General features: G+C 39.1%; 1 pseudogene; it reads left to right on the top strand.

Annotated features, from left to right (window-relative positions):
* The first annotated feature begins 1097 nt into the window (after positions 1 to 1097).
* LOC112178367 lies at positions 1098 to 16179 on the top strand (annotated as a pseudogene).
* The last annotated feature ends 8995 nt before the right edge of the window (positions 16180 to 25174 follow it).

Below are 25174 nucleotides of genomic sequence, written 5' to 3'. Positions count from 1 at the left end.
CAATCTTCATATTTAAATTGAGCGGCATATACCTGTATGGCAATGAATGCGCATGTAGTCACTTAAGCATTATATTACAATAAAAAAAATTGAGCTCTATTTCTGTTGGGACCAAAAAAATTTTAAAAAAAAAATGAAAAGACGACAAAGGTTAGCTACAGAAAATACACTAAACCATGAACATATTAGAAAAACTACACAGGATTTAGACTTTGTTCTACAATCAAGCTTCATCCAGATATTTTTCTTTTTTGCGCATCATCATTTGGCTACCTCATAATGCTAATTGTTAGGAATTGAGTTAATGAAACAGCTATGATCTTGTGATTGGATATGTAGCATGGCTTAATTTATATCACTACAGTCTGCAGCATTCCTTTTGATTCTTGGTTTTTTTTTTTTGGTCTGAGCATTCCTTTTCATTCTGCAATGTGTTAAATTTGTGATGCAGGGACCGAAGAAAGGGATTCGAATTGGTAATTTGTTTTTCAGAAAGGTCTCAAATACATATGCAGATGATCAATCTCTACGATGACTTTTCTGATATTTTGCTCTATTGTGCTTATTCATTTGGCTACCTCACAAGCTAATTGGTACCATGTAGCTGAATACGTGAACTCCACCTAAATGTTTTGCGGGTTAAAATTGATACCAAAGTATTTGTATTTATGGGGATATGGTCATGCACTGCATCTATTTACTTTGAATGGGTGCTGCATAAAGAGTTAAAAGACTTTGAAACATGCAAATGCTTGGTTTATAATAAGGAACTTCAAGTTGTAGACTTGTGCACTTTATCCTACTAGAAATTGGAAGAAGAAGGCTGATAGAATGTTTAATTGATGAAGTCCAGGGAAGAAGAGTCAATCATCCATGCTATGCCGAACAAAATTGAAAATGTTTGTTTGAGATATAAAAGTACATGAATATATCTAACAGCTATTAAGCCTCTACTTTCAATCATTGGGGAAATAAGCACAAGAATTGAATTTCATATTGTCTATCTCTACGATAATTAGCCTACAAGAATAAGAAGGAAAAATAACACCAATGCTTAAGAAAACAAGTTTGATCTAGGACCACCATAGCTGTCCCAGATGACACGAGGCTTTGTCTTTCCTGCAGAAATCAGGGCATTGGGGGAAGAAGCTCGGCTGGAATTGGGAACCCAAGCAAGCTCTGTTGCGGAGAAAGTAACCAACGAGCTCGCCGTCGGTAGGGTGGAACCGGGAACCCACTGGGAATCCTTCCACTTCAGAAATCAAGGGTTTCGATGGCGATGTCTGTGAATTGAAACGAGAATTTGGGGGTTCTGATCTCTCTGTTTCTGAATTGAAATTGAAGATCGGAGTGTTCAAATTGAAGATCTGAGTGGTCAAATTGAAGATCGGAATGGTCAAATTGAAAGGGCAATTCAATTCAGAGAAAAGTGAGAGTTATGTATGAAATTGAAGATCTAGGGTTTGTATATATAGATTTGGGGATTAGAGGTTAACTAGCCGTTGCAGGCATACGCGAAAATGGGGTTTTAACGCTGTTTTAATTAACATTGTGATCATAGAATGTGGCTGTGAATTTCAGATAGCAAAAATAATTGGAATTAATCTTTGGAATTTTTATTTTATTTTATTTTATTTTTTTTGTAAGCAAGGGGTCAAAAAGACATCAGCGAAACCACTAGGGTTTCGAGTCTAAGCGGTGGGGTCGGCAGCCGTTGTGCAACGTCGGCGGCCATTTGCGTACAGCGTCGGCGACAAGCTTGACGGGTTTCACAGGTCGGAGACGGCTTGACGGGTCTGGCGGCGTGATTGGTTGATCTTGGGGTCGGTGGTTGGCTGTTTTGATCGGAGTTGGTTGCTTGGTTTTGATCAACAACGGCGGCGGCTGGTTGGTTTGACATACAGAGGTAGGGGATCAAGTCGAATAGTAGAATTGATAGCGATTTCACTCGCTTCCCCAGCGAATCGTGGTCGAGGTTGGTGAGGCCGAGGCACCAAATCAACGTCAGAGTATTGGGATCAGACTTACTGATTCTGGTTGGGTTTGGTGCCGATTTTGAAGGAAGGCAGCAGAACCAGTTGAAGGTGATACAGGGCTGGAGAGGCCGGCCGCCAGAGAGTTTGGTGGCGGCGGCGCTGGATTGGCTTACGTTGAACAAGGCTGCTGCTATTCTTGCTCATATTTGGGTTTGGACCTATGGGACTGGGCTCAAATTTGGGTTGTTGGGCGTATTATTGTGGGCTAGTAGGGAGGGTGCCTTGACACCCTCATTTGTCACTTAGTGCGGAAGGTGGGCTTGGCCTGAGCTATGGACCATCTTAGGCTTTCAGGTCGACTTGTGGTTCAGGACCAATTGTTTCGGATTATGACTTTTACAAAAGTTGGTAATTATTTGAAACAAGATTGGTTGTCAAGCGGCTTATGGATGAGGAATTGCTCCTATTTGTTTGCTAGAAAGTGGCTCTCTATTGGTACCGCAATTGCGCGTCTGGCTAATAGGGATGCTAGTCAATGATTTTGCCCTAGAAGACACGGAGTTGTTCTTTGTTTATAGGTTCGCTTCAATAGCGGGCTCAAATAGATTTGTAATGAGTTTGCAGTGCTTAGATAGGAACTTATAGTTCTATCTTTAAGTGCTTGTAGATTCTGACTTTTTAGCTAGTTATCTAATGTAATTAACCTTTACTTCAAAAAAAAAAAAAAAAAGGTCAAAAAGACCCTGAAACAAAGAAAGAGACAAAAAAAAGACTAGCTAGCTTGGCCTATAATTAGGTCTAACAAAGATTCTTCTTTGTCGAGTTACTTCATCAAGATCATCAAGATAGGTAGGAGAGGCATGAATAGGAGAAAAGACCCTAAAGTAAAGAAAGAGAAAAAAAAAAGACTAGCTAGCTTGGCCTATCATCAGGTCTAACAAAGATTCTTCTTTGCCGAGTTACTTCATCAAGATAGGCAGGAGAGGCATGAATAGGAGAATTGTCAAACTCAATTATCCCATAAGTATGATTAAGCAAGGCAGTCTACTACCATGTTACACTCTCTGTAAATGTGCATTAGGGAGAAGCATTGGAAGTTCCTGATCAACTTTTTGCAGCAACAAATAAGCGATCTCATAGTATGAATAGTAACATCAGTATAAGAGATCAACTTCACTAGAATTTCAGAATCCATTTCTACTTTAATATGAGTAACGTGAGATTTAAGAGCTTGTTAAAGACCATAATATAGACTCCAAGCTTCAGCATCTAAAACTTCACCTATGCCGAAGTTTATCTGAAAGCCTTTAATCTATAACGTTTGGAATTTTGGTTATATAATAAAAGTGTGTGTGTGTGTGTGTGTGTGTATTAATAATAAAATGAAGAGGACCCAAACGGCACCGTATTCTCTACTACTGCCACATATAATCCTATTCATCTTTTATGCATGAAAGGTGGGGTCTTTGGATTTATGTGCTGAAGCAGGTTTGGGAAGAAGATGACCGAGTTTGATTTCGAGGGCATTGCGATGGTTTTTGGTCTCCACTTTAAATTGGATTACTTCACCCCAACTTGATTTTCAGGTACCCTTCATCTTCCTCATCTTCCATCTTTTCCATTTTGAGGTTCGAACACAAAGAATTCATCTTTCACGTGAAGAATACCAAAGAATTGTTACTTCAAGTTAAAGCCGTGAACTGTTCTTCTAGCTGAACACAAGAATTCAACTTTATGTGTTTGCAGTATAAATTGCATATCTACTGAGGACTCTGTTTAGTTTTGGATATTTATGAGAACTGAAACTTGGATTTCTTCTACTTTAAGGAATTTATTTTCCCTTTTCAAGTTTGGATTGTTTTCTTGTTCTGTAAGACTAGAAATATTTGTTTTGTTTTCTTCTTCTGTAAGACTGGGATATTTGTTATATTCTACTTTGGACTCAAGTTCCTATAGGACCAAGAAAATTGAGAGACTGACTGTTAAGGAAATTAGAATCCCTCTCCCGTCAAGGCTCACAGAATAGACCGATAGAAAAGTAAACAAACCACAAGATAAGTGACAAGAGAACACCGAGATTTAATGAGGTTCAGCATAAATCCATGCCTACGTTCTCCCGAGAGATACATGTTCTTCACTATGAGAATAATTACAGTACAAGATACAATTGAGCTAAATCACCATAACCCCTGTACACCCATTCTCATAGAGTTTCCCAAGAACTCACTCTCACCCAAAAGCTGTATTCACTCTTAACATCTCTTCTCCCTTACCCAAGAGATATACACTCTCTTGTCGATGATCGCATGCACCGACCATGCCTTGGTTTACTACCCATGCCCTCTATATATAGGCACCTATTGAAGGATGTCGACATAATGTGTGCCTCTACAAACTAGGGTTTAGAGTTGGAATAGGAGAAGGTTCTAGGTATTCAATGTATTCGGATTCTATTATCTTTTATGTACTTTGTAACTCCCTATATAAGGGCTCCTATTATCAATAATAAACACACAATTACAATTCTCTACAACACGTTATCAGCACGAGTTCTAACCCAAGCCCAAAAGAGAAAAAAAAAACCCCCTAAAACTCTCTCTCACAAAAAACTGCCGCATTCCTCCCTGCCCACAAAAACCCTACTCGGCCTCCCCCCCTGCAGCTCACCGCTGCACGTGCTGCAGCTCCCTAGCCGCATGCCTCCTGCAGCCCCTGCCTCTTGCCGCAAGTCCCCACTGCCTCCCCGCTGCTCCTGCCTCAAGCCTGCTGCAGTTTGCTACAGCACAAAACCGTTGCCGCTGCCACCTCTACTTCCTGCTGCTGCCGCCTCTACTTCCTGCTGCTGCCGCCACTAGTTCCTGTTGCTGCTGCCACTTATTGTTGCTGCCCCAACACACGCATGTTCTCAAGCCTCGAATCATCAAGTAAGCTTTTATGTTTAAGGTTGCTGCTTTCTTGTATTTTAAATTCCTTTTATTTTCTGCAGAATGTTGGAATATATGTTGCCAAATGATTTTGAGTATTCAACAAGCAGAATTGTGGGGATTCACGCTTAATGAACTAAGAGCGTTCATATGAACTAAGAGTGTTCATAATTAAACAAACTAAGAGCGTTTGTATGAACTAAGAGTGTTCATAATGCTTGGACTAAGAGAGTCCGTAAGCATCAAATTGCGACCATATTATAACATTATTGTTTGGTCTAATCCAAAAGAGATTCTTGGAAATTGATCTCTTGGTAGCATAGCTCGGAAATCTTATTATTTTAGTTTTCGTGGAAGTTTAGCTCCGAAACTAATATATCTTCTCTTCTTATTTTCAGGATGTCGAATGAACCTAGACTCGACTTTCCCATGCTTGACTCAACAGGCTCGGATTACCATAGTTGGGTAACTGATGTTGAGAACCACCTCACTTCAAAGGGAATATTACCCATAATCCAGGCACCTAACCCGGATCTTGTGTTCGTGCGAACACCTACAAAGCATGATCAAGTAGTTATCTTGATGCGACGTCATATGGACAAAGCACTCAGATTGGAGTATATTTTGATCAAGGGTGCAAGAGAGCTATGGGTAACGCTAGAAGAGCAATTTGGCAATGTCCAAGATTCCCTCCTCTCTGACTTGAAGGTTCAATGGAACAATCTGCGCTTTGCTGACTTTAAGTCTGTTGCTGAATATAATTCAGAGGCTCTTCGCTTACAATCCATGTTGAGATTCTATGGACAACCTGTCACAAAACCAGAGCAAATTGAGAAGACTCTCTCCACCTTCCCCGTTTCAGCCATTGTGGTATCAAAGCAATACCATACTGAAGTCAATGCTGGACGGATCACGAGGTTTCATCAACTTATCAATATCATATCTATAGATGAGAAACATGATAACATACTCGTGAGGAATTATAATTCAAGGCCCATTGGAACTAAGAGCGTTCATAAGGCGAATTATAATGCACCCAAAGGAGGGCACAAGGAGCGGAACCCTAAGAATAAGGGATATGAGGGACGTATGGGTCCATATAACCGCCCTAACCAGAAAGGAAACCGCAAGTTTGGTGCAGATACACGTGGTGGCAATGCCACACGTGGGAGAGGGGGTCATGGCAACCCTAGCCGTGGTGGTGGCGCCAATGCCCGTGGTGGTTGCGCCATGGGTCATGGTGGTGGCACCAACCCTCCTAGGGAACGTCCACAATGTGCACAACGTGCACCTCAATTGAAGGGAGGCAACCACAATGATATGTGTCATCGATGTGGATCAAGTGAGCATTGGTCCAAGCAATGCAAGGCAAGCGAGCAACTGGCTGCAAGATACAAGGCATACAGGGACCTGAGGGAGCAAGAAGTATACCTTGTAGAAGAATAAGAAAATGATGGAGATGTTAATCTCACCATAGAGGACTTCAAAGCTGAAGATGAAGTGCACAAGGATGCCGCAGACTTTGATTAGATTAGTCCTTTTATTTTCCAAGAATTTTTGTAATGGCAATATGCCTTAGTCAATAAATGACAATTGTATTAACTCTTTCTTATGTGGTGCACCCAATGAAATATTATGTCTAGGAAAGTCATTGAGATTAGTGGTACTTAAGAGAGCCTCACTCCACCAACATCTCTCTCTACTTTCCTGGTCATATTTAATTGGAGTTACCAAACGGATAGAGTGACTACAATGTGTCTTAGTTTGATTTTATTTTGGATTAGACTTTTGGGACCTCTGATGTAATCATTGGCTATTTTTATTAAAAAAAGTATCGTATTATTATTTGATGTCATTGACATGTTTTAATTCCGAACTTTATTATTTTTCAGTATGTTTCCTGGAGAGTTGAAATGCCTTGTTGATAGTGGCACCACACATACTATATTGTGACATAGGCATCTTTTCCTATGGATGACGCCTAGTCGATCTTCAGTGACTACAATGGCTGGACCATCACAATTGATTCATAGTCGAGGATCAGCTCAATTTATGTTGCTAAATGGCACAAGTATTAATGTCACTGAAGCTCTATATGCTCCTAGGGCTGGAAGAACCCTATTGAGTTTTAAAGATATAGGAGCCAATGGTTTTCATGTGGAAACACATTGTGAGAATTGACAAGAGTTCATTTGCATCACCTCTAATGACTACGGACATAAACGAGTATTAGAGAAACTTATGTGTCACTCTATTGGACTGTATGCAACCACTATTCAAATTATTGAATCCAACCATATCATGAGAGATGACTTATGGGATTCTGACACATATAGGCTTTGGCATGACCGTTTGGGACATCCAGGTCGTGATATGATGATCCGTATATTAAAGACTTCACACGGACATCCATTTTTTAAAGCGAAAAGAAGTCAGAACCGAAATTCAGTCCAAGGTAGGGCTAGCGCCGCCTACCCCCTGCGGCCCAAAACTGGTATTGACGCCACTAATGCCTCCTTGGTCCCTTTTTATACTTCTAAAGTCAATTGTGACTTCGTGGCTCAACCGGATTCTTGCCTGGTTGCTTCTAAAGCCCATCTTTCATTTTGCAAAGCCTGCTCTTTAGCAAAATTAGGATCGAGACCATCCTATGCAAAGAACACTAAGGAAAATATTCCATTCTTGCAAAGAATCCAAGGTGATATTTGTGGACCTATTCAACCAACTTGCGGACCATTTAGATATTTTATGGTGTTAGTTGATGCATCGACACGCTGGTCACATGTCATGCTCTTGTCCACAAGAAATTCTGCATTTGCTAAACTCCTAGCACAAATCATTAAATTAAGGGCCCACCACCCTGATCATCCCATTAAGTCAATTCGTCTTGACAATGCTGGAGAGTTTACATCAAAAACGTTTGATGACTATTGCATGTCCATTGGGATTGAGGTTGAACACCCTGTTCCTCATGTTCACACCCAAAATGATCTCGCAGAAGCTGTCATTAAAAGACTTCAAATGGTCGCTAGAGCATTGGTTATGCACACCAATCTCCCTGTTTCTACTTGGAGCTATGCAATATTGCATGCAGCTGTGCTCATTCATCTGAGGCCTACTGCCACTCAACCCTTTTCTGCGTCCTAGATGGTTACTGGATATGAGCCTGATGTCTCATACTTACGCATATTTGGGTGTACAGTTTATATGCCAATTGCGCCGCCACAGCGCGCCAAAATGGGTCCTCAAAGACGATTAGGTATTTATGTTGGATATGACTCTCTAACGATTATCCGCTACTTAGAACCCTTGATAGGTGATCTATTTACCACTAGATTTGCGGATTGTCACTTTGATGAGACAGTCTTCCCGTCGTTAGGGGGAGATAAGAACAATAATGTTCAACATGAACGACAGGAATTGTAGTGGTCTATCCCCACTTTGTCTCATCTTGATCCCCGAACCACACAGTCCAAAATTGAAGTGCGGAGAATTCTCGATCTTCAGAACGTAGCAAACTCTATGCCTGACGCGTTTACTAATATCACTAAAGTGACAAGATCACATATACCTGCTGCAAACGTGCCTGCAAGGATTGATGTCCCTAAAAATCATGGACATGGCTTCACCCCTAGAGGTATTGGGCATGGTGCCGCCACCACTAATGGTGATGGCAATGTGGCTCAGGCCGGGCTCCCAATAAGGAAACGTGGGAGGCCAAATGTTCGATGGATTCTCGCCCTAGAAAGAAAGCAAGTTTGGCACAAAAAGATCCATTAATCATCGACATAAATAACCCGTCTCATGAGGATATTCCGGATTATGGTTATGTCCAAGAGACATCATTGGGGGACGCTCCAATGTTAGAACTAATTCCAGGGAATAGGGAGATCTCCATGAATTACACTATTGTACACGAGACGTTGAATCGAGATTCTATTATCCTTGATGATGTGTTTGCATATTCTATTGCTCAAGGAATTATAGAACACGATGATATCGAACCTCGCTCTGTTGAAGAATGTCAACAAAGAGCAGATTGGCCTAAATGGAAAGACGCGATCCAGGTTGAATTGGATTCACTAACAAAGAGACAGGTATTTGGGCCCATAACGCTGACACCCCCAAATATAAAGCCTGTTGGCCATAAATGGGTCTTTGTTAGAAAGCATAATGAGAAAAATGAGGTTGTTAGATACAAAGCCCGCCTTGTTGCGCAAGGTTTCTCACAACGTCCTGGAATCGACTACGAAGAGACATACTCTCCCGTAATGGACGTTATAACGTTCCGCTACCTTGTCAGTTTGGTAGTTTCCGAAAAACTTGACATGCAGCTTATGGATGTGGTTACAGCATATCTCTATGGGGATCTATATTGAGATATATATATATATATATATATATATATGAAGGTTCCAGATGGACTTCAATTACCCAAGTCAAGTGGCTCTAAACCACAGAGCGCGTTTTCAATAAGATTGCAACGTTCACTATATGGATTGAAACAATCCGGACGGATGTGGTATAACCGTCTAAGCGACTACTTCATTGGAAAGGGATATGTCAACAATGAAATATGTCCATGCGTGTTTATAAAAAGGACAAGTTCCGGTTTTGCAATTGTAGCAGTTTATGTCGATGACATGAACCTAATTGGAACTCTAGATGAGTTAAAGGAAACTGCTAAATACTTGAAATCCGAATTTGAGATGAAAGATCTTGGGAAAACACGGTTTGTCTCGAATTAGAACTCGAGCACCGTGGTGATGGGATTATGATCCATCAGTCAGCATATACTCAAAAATTACTAAGGCGCTTTAATGAAGATAAAACAAAGCATGTGAGTACTCCCATGATCGGCCGTAGTCTTGAGTCAATTTCGTCCAAGGGATGAGGACGAAGACTTATTAGAGGCTGAAGTGCCCTATCTAAGTGCAATAGGTGCATTATTGTACTTAGCTCAATGCACAAGACCGGATATCTCATTTGCAGTGAACTTATTAGCTAGACACAGTTCTGCACCAACACGCCGCCATTAGATTGGTGTAAAGACAATATTTCGATACTTGAGAGGTACGATTGATATGGGCTTGTTTTATCCCTACATAGAGAAAAGAAATAACGGAAGTGTGGGATCGGACTCCATAAGGCAAAACGCCACTCTCCGTGCCCCTCCTCCCCTCCATCAAAATGACAACGATGTTTTGATGGGTTTTCCTGATGCAGAGTATCTCTCTGACTCTCACAAAGGTCGCTCCCAAACTAGTTATGTCTTTACCATGGGAAGCACTGCGATATCTTGGAGGTCTACAAAGCAGACCCTTGTTGCTACTTCCTTAAATCATGCAGAGATTATTGCTCTACATGAAGCTGTGCGAGAATGCATATGGCTAAGGTCTATAGTTAGACACATTCGAGGAACTTGTGGTTTGAAGTTTACCACAGATGAACCTACATGCATTTATGAAGATAATGCAGCTTGTATTGAGCAAATGAAGTTAGGCTTCATCAAGGGTGAAAACACCAAGCATATATCGCCTAAATTCTTTTACAATCAGCAACAACAGACACTTCTAAATATTGAAGTGAACCAAATCCGATCTGAGAATAATGTAGCAGACTTATTTATTAAGTCGTTACCTAAATCCACCTTCGAGAAACATGTGAAGAGCATCGGATTAAGAAAGTTATCTGAACTCCCATGATTGCAGCAATCAGGGGGAGATATTGACATCAGGGGGAGGTATGATGTCTACATGTTCGATCTCGAAGAGTGAAGGACGTGTTGTGCTCTTTTTGTCCTTCTACCAGGGTTATTTTTGTCCCACATGGTTTTTGTTACCTGGCAAGGTTTTTAGTGAGGCAAAGATCAAACGTCATCACCAAGTTTGAGCGGCACAAGGGGGAGTGTTGAAGGATGTCGACATAATGTGTGCCTCTACAAACTAGGGTTTAGAGTTGTAATAAGAGAAGGTTCTAGGTATTCAATGTATTCGGATTCTATTACCTTTTATGTAGTTTGTAGCTCCCTATATAAGGGCTCCTATTATCAATAATAAATACACAATTACAGTTCTCTACAACAGCACCCCAATTATAATCCAATTGGTAGTAGGAAAACCAAACCTTCTTGTACAGGAGAAAGATCCTATTCCTAATAGGAATCAACTTTGACATCAACCATGTCCAATTAGGAAGACTAACCAAGTCCAACTAGGACTTGCCTTTCCTAATTAATTCTCATCACATCCTAACACTGACCTCAAAATATTGTTCTTGTTTTAGGTGAGACTCTGGTCTTCTGCTACTGAATTTTAGAGGTTAGAATTTGATGGTCTTCCCAAGTTGGACAATGCTCCTCTAAATCTCAAATATATGAGGGAACAGTCTCAGAAGGAGCTCATAAACATCCTTAAGAATATTCGAGGAAGGAAGTGTTTGGTGATTGACCCCAAGCTCAGCGGTTCAATATCATTGATCATTCAGACTGCACTTCTCAAAGAGCTTGAGGTTGAACTGTGACATCTTTCGGCTGAAACAATTCAAACTGACTGTTCCAAAGTGGTTTTCCTTGTCCGTTCTCAGTTTAGTTTGATGAAATACATTAGTTCACAAGTCCATAATGATACTTCGAAAGGGTTACAGAGAGAATACTATCTTTACTTTGTCCCTTGCTGCGCAGTTGCTTGTGAGAATATCCTTGAGGAGGAAAAAGTCCATGACTTGTTGAGTATAGGGGAGTACCAGCTATGCAGTGTTCCATTGGATGAGGATGTTTTGTCATTTGAACTTGATCTCTCTCTCAAGGAATGCCTTGTTGATGGTGATATGAGCTCACTTTGGCATATTGCGAAAGCCATTCACAAGCTTGAGTTTTCTTTTGGGGTGATACCAAATGTGAGGGCGAAAGGAAATGCATCGGTGTGTGTTGCTGACATTCTAAACCGCATGCAAGCTTAGGAACCCGTTAGCTCATCAAACATGGTTGTTCCAAAGATAAATATTGTCATCCTTCTAGACAGGGAGTAATGGCGGAGGTAGGATTTCAGAATGGGGTGGGCTAAAAAAAATTTAATAAAAGTTTACTAATTCTTTTATTTTTATTTTTTTAAGTTTTACAAACCACATCTTAGATTAAACACATATCAAACAATCAAATAGTTAACTAATTAAAAGAAATTAACATTATAACATTTGATAGAAGTTCGAAAACAAAGTCTAAGACAAGAAGAACATACCTACTCAAATTTCATCCTACGCTCTTGAATAGAAGCAAAATCTTTAATTATTGATCAGCAAAAACAAGCAAATCTATAATCCCAAACCTTAATTGAAAAAGAAAAATACAATCTAAGAAAATGATAAAGAATCCAATAATAATGACCCCAGTCAAACGTTGATCATTGGTCAATAAAAAATTTATATATAAACCTAGGTTGAATCTTTGAGGGTTTTCGGTGAAAGCAAGCAAGCGGCTTTGATTCAAAGCCTTTGAAGATGCCGTTGGGGTTAATTATATATGTATATATACCTAATATACACGGCTTTGATTCAAAGCCTTTGAAGATGTCCTGGGGTTAATTATATATATATATATATATATATATATATATGTATACCTAATTAATATACACCGTTTTGATTCAAAGTCTTTGAAGTTGCCCTGGGGTTAATTATATATGTATATATACCTAACATACCAACACCGCAACACATCTACGCCTTTCAAACAAAGTTAGAAAGCTAATATTATAGTATATTGATAAAGTAGCAATAGGCCAATAGTGTGATGGGACTCATGGATTTGATTAATTGATTAAGCAATTGTGAACTAAAAACAAAAAACATATGAATTAAAAAAAGAAGATGTGCAAAAGATCATATAACCAAGAGGAATAGAGGATGAGCTTCTACCTGAAGAGTGAAGAGGTCAAGAGGGAGAACGTTGGTATACAGATTGGACAGAATACCACAAGTTTTTCATCTGAAGTCTGGGAGACTGGGACTTATTGATTTTGGAGAAACAGTGAGAGAAAAAAGAGAAAAAAATTGACCTAATTACTTAAATAAAAAAGATCTTTTTATGGGACTATGTCTTTTAAAGCAGAATAGAAAATCAAATCAAATCAAATACTTCAAGAAAAGAAATAATATAGGAAAAATTTCAGTTTACTACCCTGTGGTTTGCACTCAACATCATGTTAGTCCCTGCCCTTTTAATTTGATCAGCAACACCCGCATGCTTTCAATTTCAATCAGCCGTGCCCAAATTTTTCCAAGACATCCAAATCGGAAGTTAAGTGGTGAGCTGGCAGGGACAAAGTCAGCAAGTGGGCCCCACAGACAGGGGTAGACTCAACATTCCACTTAATTTCCACCCAACCTCAAAAAAAAAAAAAAAAAAAAACCCAAATTTCCGCCCAAACTCATACATCCGAAATTTCCACCCAAACCAAATAAAAAGAATTACAATTAACAACTATAAATTTAAGCTTGCTAATCATAGATCAATTATGCAACATAGTTGGAACAAGAAGAGATAGAGAGAATTGGGTGGGATTGCTATGATATATATGGGCTTTGGTAGAAAGACTCAGAGCCAAGAAGGTGCAGAAGAACAGATCGTAAAAAGTGGAGGTGTTCAAATAAAGCATACCCAGATTTCAAGCACTATGAGAGGCATATACACCCAGCAAATTGCCTAACAGTAGACTTCTTCCCATCTTTTTCAATTGATGAGTTCTGAAACAAGACCTGTAACTTTCTTTTGAAAGAAATACCCAGATTTCAAGTACTGTGAGAGGCATATACACCAAGCAATTCTCATGAACCAACCAGGAAAAAATTGAGTTTCAAAAATTTGAATTGAGGTATACGGTGAAGAACCCATATAAGGTGTAGAAGATGACTATATCTGACAAAATTCAAACAATCCAAATCCAAATGAACAGCACAGAGCATAATCCAAATGAACAGCACAAAGCATAAAAGTGTTCAATTTCCATTAGATTGAAGGACACACATCAAGAGAATCCTTGAACTCAATAGCAATTCACGACCAACAAAAATAACCCAATAACAAGTACTCAAATCAAGCAATTACAGCCATGAAAAAACCATAAACAAGATGATCCAAGAGGAAGTCGGAGTCACTCGAACCTGAGTTTCTCAGTTCCGTCATCTTCATCAGAGTCGAAGTCGGTGTCGACGAATGAACCGTAGAGAAATCAAAGACCCAATCTTTGTTGACCCATCTTGGATTTCCACCTCATTCGAATCAAGAAAACTAATCAAGCTTGGAGATTTCCGAGGGGCTTCTGGCTTGGAGATCGAACTTGGCTGCGGATCAAGCTCTCGTGCGCCAGAACTTGGACGTCGTCGACGCTGTAGAGCATAGAGTTGACGATGGTAGCTCCGATGCTGAGATCGAAAGCTGCACGTGCAAGGTTGGTGAGGAAGGAGATGGCAGCTTGGTTACTCTGTTGCTCCCGATTGTGGTTCTCGTTAGTTTTAGAGAAAACCCATTAGTCCATTACCCAGCTAGGTGGTACGAAAATTTGGGTTTTTTTTTTTTTTTTTTTTTTGAGGTTGGGTGGAAATTAAGTGGAATGTCGTTTACCCCTTTCTGTGGGGCCCACTTGCTGACTTTGTCCCTGTCAGCTCACCACTTAACGTCCGATTTGGATGTCTTGGAAAAATTTGGGCACGGCTGATTGAAATTGAAAGCATGGGGGTGTTGCTGATCAAATTGAAAGGGCAGGGATTAACATGATGTTGAGTGCAAACCACAGGGTAGTAAACTGAAATTTTTCCAATAATATATATGTGACTAAAAAAAGAAAAAAGATAATATATGTACCAAGTTTAATAATATATGGGCTAAGTATAAAAATTTGGGGTGGGCTAGTTTTTAATATTTAATTTATTAAACTAAAATTAAGCTATTAAGTAATGTCTTTTCAAAATTCGGGGTGCGTTGTAGCCCACCCGAGCCCATGTGTAGCTACGCCTTTGACAGGGAGGTGGACATGGTTACTCCCATGTGTACTCAGTTAACATATGAGGGCATTATTGATGAGTTTCTGCGTATCAATGATGGTTCTGTTGAGGTTGATCCATCCATCATGGATGTCAAACAAGAAGAAAAGAAGATGAAAGTTCCACTTAATTCAAGTGACAAGCTGTTTAAAGAGATGAGAGAATCTCCACTTTGAAGTTGTTGTCCAGATTCTACGCCAAAAAGTAACATCTATGAAGCAGGACTACAATGAGGTGACTTCAAATACACAGACTCTTTCCGAAATAAAGAATTTGTTCAAAAAGATGCACTCATTGCCAGAAGTGACAAGGCACATAAATCTTGCTAAGCATCTGATGACTTTCACGTCGAAGATATCATTTCGTGGACTACTTGACGTGGAACAAACAATCGTTGAGACTGAGAGTTTTGACATATGCTTAGATTACATTGAAGAAATGATGCATAAGCAGGAGCCTCTTGTAAGTGTCCTACGTCTTATCATCTTATTTTCTATTACAAATTCTGGGTTGCCCAAAGAGAATTTTGACTATATGAGGAATGAACTACTCCAGAGTCCAGAGTTATGGATTTGAGCACGTGGCTACATTGAAAAATCTGGAGAAGGCAGGATTGTTTAAAAAACAGGAGATAAAAGGCAAGTGCATGGCTGAGAGTTAAGCGTGCCTTACAACTTGTCATTGAACACAGTGACACAGCCAACCCCAATGACATTGACTATGTCTTTTCTGGATATGCACCTCTTAGCATTCGCCTTGTTCAGCATGCTATTCAATCTGGATGCCGTCCGATTGAAGAAACTCTAAAGCTGTTACCCGGACCACATTCAGAAACAAAAAGAGGCCCGTTCTCAAGCAGCGCATCATTTGACAATTTTCAGGGGGCAGAAACCAATGTAGACAAGGTAGATGATGGGAAGCGCTCCCTTGTACTTGTCATCTTCATTAGAGGTGTAACGTTTGCAGAGATTTCCGCCCTTCGGTTTCTTAGTTCTCGGAAAGGGATGGCATATAATTTCATAGTTGGGACAACGAAAATGGTTAGTGGCCATAGCTTGACAGAAACATTTGTGGGGAAGATGGAGGACCTGTAAAAAATTTCATGTCTTAGTTTTGTCTTTATTTCTGGCTCTTTGAAATGAACATTGAGACTTCTGGCCGCGATTTTGAATCCATTGTGGTTTGTGCTAATGCGATATCAAACAGGTGTTTGTTGTTCCATGTGTCTTCTCATATTAGATAGAGTATTTTGATTTTCCAAAAGAAAACTATGAGTATATATGCATACAGAGCATAGGGAATCAAGTTAGCCAGAACTTGGTCAGACAAAAACTTGCAGTATGTATTAACATAGTTATACGGTTCTACTACCTGGTAAGTACATCTTTGCCATTTCAGTTATGCTGCTATGTTGCCTTCGCTTTACTGCTTTTAATCTGACCAACTGAAGTCATTCTCACATTACAGATAGGCTTGAATCCATGCCTCATTACTAAAAAAAAAATGCAGTTGTATCACTGCTTTCTGCTTAGGGCCCTGGGCAATCATCATAGCCTCTCTAGCAATGCTGGTTTCAATTAGCATATCCCATATTATACATGATTAGTCTACTACATGGTTAGTTTCGATTTTCTGTCGAGGCATTTTAGCTTGTGATTAGTCTACTACATATAAAAGCATTTTGTATGTGGTGTCGGTCCCTGGTGACATTCTGCATGTGCATCCTATGTCTTGGTGATTCTTTCGAGCATGCAAGTCCGATCTTAAGGATTGGATATATGCACTTCCTCACATCTGCATTCATCTTGTTTAGGGTCTCAGAGTCTATGTTTTTTTCTTCTGCTTCAATTTCGCTGCGATGTAGCTCACTTCATTTTCTCATGCTGCAGGTGCTCTCTTTTATACTGACAAGAAGAGCAGGGTCTAAAATTTGCACAACTAGCTCTTCCGGGCACGGCCATCTCAACAAAGTTGTGGGGATTAAATCCGTCTTTAGACATCTCGTCTGTGGGTCTTCTTACTGTGAACACTTCCAAAAGAAGAATCCCATAACTATACAGTACATGTTAGTGTGAGTCGTCGTTCCCTATTAGGAATAGACTTCATGGGAATATATTGTTGTAATTACTTACCTTGTATATGTTGTGTAGTACGTTGTAGTACGATTGTAATCTGTTTATATACACCGCAGAATGGGTGTAATAGATCATTAGAAAATTCATTCTCTAAATCTTGTATCTCTGACTTGGTATCAGAGCAAAGATCCGAGAGGACTTTGTCTCCTTAGTTGTCCAATTTTTTCCCTCAAGTCCGAGGAATTGGTACCAAACCAAACCCCTTTGTTAGGGTTGTTGTTTGTTGTTCTCAACCTTTACTTCAAAGACTGGTCTTCGTCTCTTTTTAGACCGACCTTCAAGTCAAACCAAGGACGGGCCCAGGCCGCGTCGCTCTCCTCCTACCCTGCTGCCCAGATCGACTTCGCGTCCGGAACGCCGTCGCTGCCCAGATCGACGCCGTGCCTGCTTCTGTCCGACGCGCGTCTGAGTCCGGTTGTTCTTCCAGTCCGATCGATCCTCCCTTCAGTCCGATCAGAACAACCCAGTCCGGCCTCCCTTCAATCCGATCGATCCTCCAGTCTCCGGCCCCGGTTCTTGTTCCCGGCGTCATTCTCGTCCAGACCCGTATCAGATCCATACCAGACCGGTCTTCCCTTGATCTCATCCCAGACCCGTACCAGACCTCTCATACCAAACTCACGTCAGCTTCCTCTGTTCAAGACTGATTACCAGATCGCCCAAGCAACAAGTCAACCCGTGCAACTGGTCAACCTGCAACAGGTTTCAAAAAAAAAAAAAAAAAAAAAAAAAAAAAAAAAAAAAAGGTTCTCTATTTTTGATAAATCGTACTTCTGTCTCTTTCATTCCGCTGCATATTGTGTGATTTTACTACTATATTGTTGCAATGGGTGGTGCTGATAGTGAAGGACCGAGCCCTAAAGTCAATGAGGTCCAAAAGTGCAATGGGTGGTACTTAGACAATCTGCTGTATCAATACCTAACAAAGTGCAGGATGCGTTGGGGGATCCAAAGTGGAGGAAGGCAATGGAGGAAGAGATGGAGGCGTTGCAAAAGAACAATACTTGGCAACTTGTACCTCCATCACAAGGCAAGAAGGCTGTAGGTTGTCGTTGGGTGTTTACTGTGAAGCATAATGCAGATGGATCAGTGAATCGGTACAAAGCACGTCTTGTAGCAAAGGGGTTTACTCAGACATATGGTATAGACTATGATGAAACATTTGCCCCTGTTGCCAAGATGAACACTATTCGGGTTCTGCTCTCATTTGCTGCTAGTTTAGACTGGCCACTCCGACAGTTTGATGTCAAGAATGCATTTCTTCATGGTGAGTTAGCCGAGGAAGTGTACATGAGCCTTCCACCTGGGTATGTAGTTGCTTCTCCTGGTGAGTTTGTCTGTAGATTGAGAAAATCTCTGTATGGTCTCAAACAGTCACCACGTGCTTGGTTTGGAAGATTTTCACAGTTTATGAGGAAAGTTGGTTACAGGCAGAGCAACTCAGACCATACCTTGTTTCTTAAGCATCAACAAGGGAAGGTAACAGCTCTAATTATTTATGTGGATGATATGGTAATCACTGGTAATGATACTATTGAGATGGATAGACTGCAGATACAGCTAGCCTCTGAGTTTGAGATGAAGGACTTGGGTGAGCTTAAGTACTTCTTAGGAATTGAGGTAGCCAGGGGGAGAGAAGGAATCTATCTGTGCCAGAGGAAGTATGTTCTTGACTTGCTGACAGAGACAGGTTTGTTGGATTGCAGACCTATTGACACTCCTATTGAGCAGAACCATTGTTTAGCTGAGTATCCAGATCAGGTACCTACTGATCGAGCTCGCTATCAGAGGTTAGTTGGGCGCTTGATTTATTTGGCTCATACTAGACCAGATGTTGCATATGCAGTGAGTGTGGTGAGTCAGTTCATGCATAATCCGAGTGAGAGTCACATGGATGCGGTTATGCGGATTCTGAAGTACTTGAAGTCAGCTCCAGGAAGGGGAGTACTGTTTTCTAAACACAATAACATTCTTGAAGTTTGTGGCTTCACAGATGCAGATTGGGCTGGAAATATCACAGACAGGAGGTCGACATCAGGTTACTTTACCTTTGTGGGAGGTAATCTGGTTACATGGAAGAGTAAGAAACAGAAAGTTGTGGCACGTTCTAGTGCTGAAGCCGAGTATAGAGGTATGGCTCACGGAGTGTGTGAATTGTTGTGGCTGAGAAATCTGTTACGTGATCTGGGTTTCAAGCTCAAAAATTCCATGCAGTTGTATTGTGATAACAAGACAGCTATTGACATATCACAGAATCCAGTACAACATGATCGTACTAAACATGTGGAGGTTGATCGTCACTTTATAAAGGAGAAGCTAGATGCCAAAATTATTAGCTTTCCTTTTGTTCCAACTGAAGAGCAACTTGCAGATGTACTTACCAAAGGAGTTTCCAGGAAGGCGTTTTATGACTCACTTAGCAAGTTGGGCATGGTTGATGTATATGCGCCAACTTGAGGGGGAGTGTTAGTGTGAGTCGTCGTTCCCTATTAGGAATAGACTTCATGGGAATATATTGTTGTAATTACTTACCTTGTATATGTTGTGTAGTACGTTGTAGTACGATTGTAATCTGTTTATATACACCGCAGAATGGGTGTAATAGATCATTAGAAAATTCATTCTCTAAATCTTGTATCTCTGACTGTACACACATCCCCTTGTCTTGATGTCTCAACACCAATTGCATACTCTACAACTCGAACACAATCACGGATGTCAAGTTTCTATGTATACATAAAAGTAATTGGAACATAACACCAATAGTCTGCAAACTTTTAATCATGACTCCTTACTGATTTAGAATCATATCTAAACTTCATCAAAGCAAATCGATCAGTTTCATTTCCAATTGCAGCATTTGCAGTAGTACTGATGGGTTGAAAAAAGATGATAAAAGAATAATGTTGACTTGTGAGTAATGACTTGTGGGCACTACAAGAAAAAAAGAAAAATATGATGAATGGAACTCCTCACAAAAAGTCTAAATTCCTCACTCATATTCACCAGTGAGGAAATTGAGTTGTCGCAAATTTTCCTCACTTAAACCCCCTCATGGATTACTATATGCGAGGACTTTTGGTTTCCTCACAAATGAAAAATTGTGAGGAATGCATATTCCTCGTAAATTAAAAATTGTGAGGAATGCATATTCCTTGCAAATTGAAAATTACAAGGAATGTGTATTCCTCTCAAACTAATATTTATGAGACACTTGTATCCTCACATTTAAGAATATGCGAGGCCATTGTTGCTCATTTCACAAATCTTTTTTTTTCAATTTTAATATGCTTTATTTCACTTTTTTGAAGATAAACCACTGATATAAGACATAACTCAACGATTGATCAATAATACTTTCAGACTTATAGTAAATAAAGAGCAGTTATTACATACATATATAGTTCCTCAATTGCAAAAACAAAATATCTTAGAAGATATTTAGTTCCTTAATTACATGTAAAGAAGATACTTCCTAGCTAAGTGGTGGTCCATGACAATCAATGTATCAATCTAAGTCCTTCATACCAGAACACTTGGGAAGTCATCAATGCCTTCAATCTGTTAGGGTTTAGAGGCTCTTGCATGAGAAGCTTGAGATGGTTTAGGAACTAGTGTGTGGGTCAAGATGCTGGTGTTGGTTGAGGAGCTAGAATTGTATCTGTGTGGAGACAATCTGAACTTAGTCTTTTTCCCATTGAGGTTTCATCTGCACTGTAAAATCACAAAAAATTAATAATACAATTAAACATCATGACCAACCAAAATGTTTGTGTATGTGTGTATTACTTAAATAATCCAAGTAGGTACAGGTATACAACAACTAAACTCATACCTTGTTCATCAATTCAGAAACATAATCTTTTTTTTTTCTCTCGTCTCTGTATTCATCTACTTAACTCCAATTTCTTTTGCAAGAGTACCAATAAACTGCTTCAAAATAATATGTCACTTCCTAGCTTTCAATACTATAGACTCAATGTCTCAGGATTTCCAGCCCTCTCCTTCCCTTGCAGCAAGATTGAACTTGAACCTCACATCACCTTGCAATGGATTTAACTTCCTTCCATCAGAAACCAGCACATAAATGACCTCAAACATATCTAAAAAAAAAAAGCCTTTATTGTGCAGGCCACCAGAATGGATCATGTGAAAATAACCACCCATGCAGAATTAGTCATTAGCATACCAAAACATAGTAAAGTCCAGTGACTTTCTAGCAACACTACAAGTAACTAACACATAATAAAGTCATCATAATCAAGGTCAAAAATACAAAATACTTGTACAAATTTTAGATAGTTGAAATTAACTAACTCTATTGGTAAGTTCATTAAAGTTCTTTCAAACTGATCTCATTTCATTGGAAACTAAATTTCAAATATAGTGGACAAAGTTCTGGCTAAGTTGAGGTTTGGGGAGAGAAAACGGCGACGACATGGATGAGAGGATGAGATGATTTCGGCCTCTTGGGAAAAGTAGATGAAAACAAAAATTAAACCTCTAGCATCTCATCCACATAAATATCGATTATGAATCGACCATCTGGCATACCATCTAATTTTGATTTGGATATAGGAGAAAGCCACTGATACATTACGATCTGCATAGAGCATATAGATATGTAAACTTGTAGGAGAAGGAAACTTGGACGACAAGATTACTTGGAAAACAAGATGACTTGTACTGTACAACATGTAGTAGTGTAGGGATTGTATATATAACCTCGTATGCACCATTGAATGGTATCAGAAAATTCACTCACAAATTTCCATTTCATAATTTGACTTGGTATCAAAGCAAAGATCCGATAGGACTTTGTCTCTTTATTTTCTCATTGTTCTTTTCTCGTATTTAGAAGATTGATTCTTGTTCCTTCCTCTTAGAGGATTGGATTGTTTTTTCAGAAGGCATTTTGGGTTTTGCAATCAACCTATTTCTTTTAGCTAAACCCTAAAATCGACTAGTGGATCTTCTACACTCGACTAGTGGACCAAATCTTCTGTCTTTATTCCGCCATGTATTCATTCACAATGGTTAGTAGAGGTACTGGTAAGATTGGTATGACTTTATAAATTTCTAATTTTATTGGCTTAGATACATGAAATATTGATTTGGGTGTCTCAGACCATACGACCTATGATAAGAAATATTTCATTACCCTATCACCCCCAAATATATCAGGTGTCACAAATGTTAATGGTGAAGCCGTCCCTGACCTAGGTATTGGGTCCATAAGAGTCACCCCCACCTTAGTATTGCATAATGTATATGTGTCAGATTTGTATTATCACGTAATCTCAGTTCCTCAATTGACTGCTCAAGTCATTGAGGAATTGAGAAACTGTGTAGGGAAAAAAGTCCAAAACACAATCATTGAGCAGTTAATTGAGGAATTGAGATTAGGTGATGGCACATATAACACATTATGCAATATTAACGTGGGGGTGACCTTATGGACCCAATACCTAGGACAGGGACAGCATCACCATTTACATTAGTGACACATGATACATTTGGGGGTGATAGGCTAATGAAATATTTCTTATCATAGGTCATATGGTCTGAGACACCTAAATCAATAATTCATGAATCTAAGCCAATAAATTTAGAAATTTGTAAAGTCATACCAATCTTACCAGTACCTCTACCAACCATTGAATAATACATAGCAGAATAAATAAAGAAGATTTTGTCAATTAGTCGAGAGTAGAAGATCCACTAGTCGATTTTAGGGTTTTGCATAAAGAAATATGTTGATGGCAAAACCCATAATGCCTTCTAAATAAACAATTCAATCCTCTAAGAGGAAGGAACAAGAATCAATCATCTAAATAAGAGAGAAGAACAATAAGAAAATAAAGAGACAAAGTCCTCTCGGATCTTTGCTCAGATACCAAGTCAAATTATGAAATGGAAATGAAGAAATATTTGTGAGTGAATTTTCTGATATCATTCAATGGTGTATATGGGGTTATATATACAAGCCCTACACTACTACATGTTGTATAATACAAGTCATCTTGTTCTCCAAGTATTCTTATCCTATAAGTTTCATTCTCCTACAAGTTTACTTCTTCTTCAAGTAAACTTATTCCACAAGTCATGACTCACAAGTCAACATGTTCATCATTTAAAGCTCTTTTCGGTTTGCAGATGAAGGAAGCTAGTGATAACAATAAGCAAAGGTAATGCTAAGTGAAAAAAAAAAACTATATGTCAGAGTGTTACATTTAAATCATCTAAGAGTAGTGCTACAATACTGTGCTGCTAAAAATGAAATAGCATTTGAATTTAAGGTGGCTTTTTAGCTTAAGCTATCTGCCAGATTTGTGTTATCAAGTAATCTCAGTTCCTCAATTCATTGAGGAATTAAGAAACTGTGTAGGGAAAAATGCCACGGACCACAATGATTGAGCAGTTAATTGAGGAACTGAGATTAGGTGATGGCACATATAAAACATTATGCAATACTAAAAACATTATGCAATACTAACGTGAGGCTGACTCTTATGGACCCAATACCTAGGACAGGGATGGCATCACCATTTACATTAGTGACACATGATACATTTAGGGGTGATAGGCTAATGAAATATTTCTTATCATAGGTCATATAGTCTGAGGCACCTAAATCAATAATTCATGAATCTAAGCCAATAAATTTAGAAATTTGTAAAGTCATACCAATCTTACCAGTACCTCTACCAACCATTGAAATACATAGCAGAATAAATAAAGAAGATTTTGTCGACTAGTCGAGAGTAGAAGATCCACTAGTCGATTTTAGGGTTTCGCATAAAGAAATAGGTTGACGGCAAAACCCATAATGCCTTCTAAATAAACAATTCAATCATCTACGAGGAAGGAACAAGAATCGATCATCTAAATACGAGAGAAGAACAATAAGAAAACAAAGAGACAAAGTCCTCTCGGATCTTTGCTCAGATACCAAGTCAAATTATGAAATGGAAATGAAGAAATATTTGTGAGTGAATTTTCTGATATCATTCAATGGTGTATATGGGGTTACATATACAAGCCCTACACTACTACATGTTGTATGATACAAGTCATCTTGTTCTCCAAGTATTCTTATCCTATAAGTTTCATTCTCCTACAAGTTTAATTCTTCTTAAAGTAAACTTCTTCCACAAGTCATGACTCACAAGTCAACATGTTCATCATTTAAAGCTCTTTTCGGTTTGCAAATGAAGGAAGATGGTGATAACAATAAGCAAAGGTAATGCTAAGTGAAAAAAAAAACTATATGTCAAAATGTTACATTTAAATCTTCTAAGAGTAGTGCTACAATACTGTGCTGCTAAAAATGAAACAGCATTTGAATTTAAGGTGGCTTTTGAGCTTAAGCTATCTGCCAGATTTGTGTTATCACGTAATCTCAGTTCCTCAATTAACTGCTACTCAATTCATTGAGGAATTGAGAAACTGTGTAGGGAAAAAAGCCACAGAGCACAATGATTGAGCAGTTAATTGAGGAACTGAGATTGGGTGATGGCACATATAAAACATTATGCAATACTAACGTGGGGCTGACTCTTATAGACACGATACCTAGGACAGGGATGGCTTCACCATTAACATTAGTACATGATACATTTTGGGGTGATAGGCTAATGAAATATTTCTTATCATAGGTCATATGGTCTGAGGCACCTAAATCAATAATTCATGAATCTAAGCCAATAAATTAAGAAATTTGTAAAGTCACACCAATATTACCAGTACCTCTACCAACCATTGAATAATACATAGCGGAATAAAGACAGAAGATTTTGTCGACTAGTCGAGAGTAGAAGATCCATTGATCAATTTTAGGGTTTAGCAAAAAGAAATAGGTTGGAGGCAAACTCCAGAATGCCTTCTAAATAAACAATTCAATCCTCTAAGAGAAAGGAACAAGAATCAATCATCTAAATACGAGAGAAGAACAATAAGAAAACAAAGAGACAAAGTCCTCTCGGGTCTTTACTTAGATACCAAATTAAATAATGAAATGGAAATGAAGAAATATTTGATTGAATTTTCTGATATCATTCAATGGTGTATATGGGGTTTTATATACAAACCCTACACTACT

The sequence above is a fragment of the Rosa chinensis genome, chromosome 7, assembly GCF_002994745.2.
Source record: "Rosa chinensis cultivar Old Blush chromosome 7, RchiOBHm-V2, whole genome shotgun sequence".
NCBI lineage: Eukaryota > Viridiplantae > Streptophyta > Magnoliopsida > Rosales > Rosaceae > Rosa > Rosa chinensis.
This window is presented reverse-complemented; position numbering and strand designations above follow the sequence as displayed.